The sequence below is a fragment of the Hyla sarda genome, unplaced genomic scaffold (genome assembly GCF_029499605.1).
Source record: "Hyla sarda isolate aHylSar1 unplaced genomic scaffold, aHylSar1.hap1 scaffold_1983, whole genome shotgun sequence".
Classification (NCBI taxonomy): domain Eukaryota; kingdom Metazoa; phylum Chordata; class Amphibia; order Anura; family Hylidae; genus Hyla; species Hyla sarda.
In genome coordinates, this window is record NW_026608642.1 from 47,893 (window position 1) to 51,436 (window position 3,544).

General features: G+C 42.9%; 1 long non-coding RNA gene across 1 annotated transcript; it reads right to left on the reverse strand.

Annotated features, from left to right (window-relative positions):
• Positions 1-701: 701 nt before the first annotated feature.
• On the reverse strand, positions 702-3,000 carry LOC130317268 (uncharacterized). Its single transcript, XR_008864423.1, has 2 exons — positions 2,446-3,000; positions 702-1,367 (listed from the first exon to the last, which is right to left on the reverse strand). It is a non-coding gene; the product is annotated as an uncharacterized LOC130317268 (long non-coding RNA).
• Between the last annotated feature and the right edge of the window lie 544 nt (positions 3,001-3,544).

Genomic DNA, 3,544 nt, shown 5'->3' on the forward strand with positions numbered 1-3,544 from the left:
GCCCCTTAAGCAGATGGAGCAGAGCAGTTCCGCGAGCCGTCAATCAAGACCAGGGGACGGGACCACAGTCAGAGCGACTGGTGCTGGAAAGTAGAAGTCCCCGCCCAGGGAACTACCTGCAGGGAGGGGGTAACTGTTTTAGCATATATCTTGCATTGTCAAGCATTATATGCTAAAATCTGCTGATTGGTTCCCTTTAAGACACAGGCAGTTGCATTCGATGTGCCCTTTGGAAGGCTACAAGGATTACATGATTTAGGGGAGGGACAACACTTCATACAAATGTATGCTTACCAGGTAGAGGATGCTTGTTTCGACAGCCTAAAAGCTTGGATAGCTCTCCTGCTTACCCATTAACTATGAACCGACCACATATGGGCGAAGTATCTTCCCAGATGTGAATTCATGTTAGAGAAGCTACATACTGGTCAAAGGTTAAAAAAAATGTTTTTAAATAATATGTATGCTTGGTTTGTCTGTACAGCTGTCTGGCAACCACTGCTGGTGTCTGAAGTTTAGAGGTGCTAGAGGGCAGAGCACGTAAACAGGACTCAACTGCATCTAAAGAACAAAAATTAAATTAACAAGTAAACAAATTTGAGGCATTGTGTTAGGCTTAATTCACATCCGCTTTATAAGTCCCATTAGTAGCGTCAAACACCCATATGATAGGACATAACACGGCTGTATGCTTTGCTGTCTTGTCTTAAACTACCAGCTTTAAAAAAAAAAAAAAATACAATGCTTCTTATATGCAAAACCATCACCACTCGATGGCACTGAGCTGCAATACCAGACACAGCCTTTGGACAGGGGTGGAGCCATTTTTTGTTTGCAAGAAAGAAGCAGCATTTTTCTAATACTGGATAACCCTTTTAATCTAAAGACGTAGCAGAATGGAAACTAGTGCAGATATGAATGAAACCTAAAACAATCTGCAAAACAGTAGTAGCATTAACACCAAGGATAACCTGATTTAACTTCTATTATGCAATTGTCAAAAATTCAATACAAAAATGCTGAAATTAAATATTCTCATGAAGTTAGAGTTCTCATGGTTGACCCCCACACATCTAAACATTTAATCAATCCCAAGTGGGATATTTGGTGTTTGTTTTGATACTTATCCAGCTAACATGGGAAGTCTGGGCTTGTTGGCACATGGGAAAGTCTAATATACATAAAACTGGAGAAAGTAGTAACTGTCCAAGGAAAATCCAGTATTAGTTGCCTGCAGTGAGTGCTATAGAACAACTTTGCCACAGGCTGGAGCAGTGCAGTCCTTTTTCAGTCTTCTGGATCACAGATGAACCAAGAGAAGTCTTTACTATTGTTGCTGTGCTTCTTCCATGCATGCCGCAAGAACTCTTCAGTGCAAATAAAAGTGAATCATTTCCAGCTATTAAAAAAGCTTTGGCCTCCAGAAAGTCAATAGAATTTTACTTCATCTAAAATACCATTTTACCAGGATTTAGACTAAAATTAGAAGCAGGTCAGCTGCCTTGCATAACTCACAACCTCGGTTAAAACTCCTTACTAGACAAACATTCTAACACTAAGATCAGACCTAAGCTCAGCACAAGAAGTGGATTGCTCACTGTGTACTGCCAAGAGGATAGTAGACAAAAAAAAGTCATCAAGAATTAGTAACATAATCTGTAGACTGAAACTAACCACATATAGGGGTGGGGGAAAACCCAGAGGTAGAGGCATAATCTTTAGCCCCGCCCAATACCAGGCGGTCAGTCAGTGACAGGAAAGACACCATAAATGGACGACACCGACTGCGTCATAACCGTTAGCCCCGCCCACGACAAGGAGGACGGCGGCCATCTTTTAGTCTAGAAAAAAAACAATTTACTCCTCTCGGTATTAGGAATCTTTAATGACTTAACAACATCCTAGTATACCGGCTTTCCTAACCCGATACCGTCAAAACCGTACTTACACTAAACTCTGCAACACTGGGCAAAACTACCTCCACTGCCAATTGTAGTTTAACGCCCTAAATATAAAGCCTATTGCATGTTCCCGATCCCCACAACGACTCTCCCAACAGAGCTACATTTAGTACTCCCCTAAACACCGAGCTTTATTCCGTCTATACAGAACTCATACACCGAGCTGTAAGCCGCACCTCACATCGCCTATACAGGACTCCCCCGCCCTCAACTGTATTCCGTCTATATTGGACTCACCCGCCCTTACTCAGCATCTCAGCCTATACAGGACTCACCCGCCATGATGCAGTTGTATTCCATCTATATCATCCGTCCTCACACCGAACTGTATTCATCTACAAAAGACTCTCCCGCCCTCTCATGAACAATTCCTATTCCCCAATATAAGCGCTCGCTCACAACAACAGGACTTAACTCTGATCCCGCCTCACGTTTTGATAAAATGGTATTTTAAAATCTTATTAAAGCTAAAAAGAACAAATACCTCACATGTAGGATACCAAAGCCTTTAAAGTAGTCGGAATACTCAATGTAAAAGAAACCATAACGAAATGCACCACCGCTGCCTCTCTTCCGCGACCGTCCACGTAGCACTGCGCAACAAATCCTGGGAGGAGGGTACTTATAGAGTACTCGCGCGGTGACGTCACAAAGAGGTGTACCATTTTTAGTCACCTTCCGCTGCTCGCTGAACATGTTATGTAGTCCCTATTTTCATTTGTACTAACTACACTACAATGTGCCACAATACGTACATATTGGGGTAGTAAATACGATTTTAAAAGTAACCCTTTTCTATAAGAGGCACGGGTACTGTTTGCTACATGTAAAATTACGATGATACAGTGTGGTCTAAAAGAACCGTAACCACAGGAAAACACATTTCTATACGAAGGGAATCGCTCCCATTTCAGTCACTAATAAATAGAAAGATGACCATTTGACGTGTTATTTGCCATCGAAACCAGCGTAATTTACAAATGACTCAGGTACACAAAATGGCGCATGGCCTCGGCGCAGTGATACATGGATTCTCGAGAAAAACATGCATGTAGTCCCGTCCAATAGCCAGTTCAGACCGGTTGGATCTGGTTGATACACATATGAACTGCGCATAAGCTGAGGGTGACTAAGTAACCATGAGAACGAGCTAGTGTACTGACTCGCGCATGTAGCTGTTATGTAAGAGCAGGATGGCTGGGAACAGGCTTCTTATGTATTTATTGTAAACACCGTAAAGCTGGGTGATATTTGTAGCCTTAGCTGTTTTGTGTGAAATAAAGGAGAACTATGGCAAAAATGTACTTATCCCCATCCAAAGGATAGGGGATAAGTAGCTTTGTGGTGTCTAAAGAGTTAATGCAGGACACAGGCCCAATCGGCAGGACCCACTGGGCATGAAGTGCGCTAAGTTCCTGCGCATGCTTTAAATAGTGTGAGTGGGCGCAGGGCCCTGCATCCTTAATGACCAATCATGTATACATGTCATATCTCCTGATCATAGCCCACACCATAAAGGGCGGCCTCAGCTGATTTCCTGTAGCTGAGGGCCACCGCTAATAGCTGGCATCCGCCAATCGTCG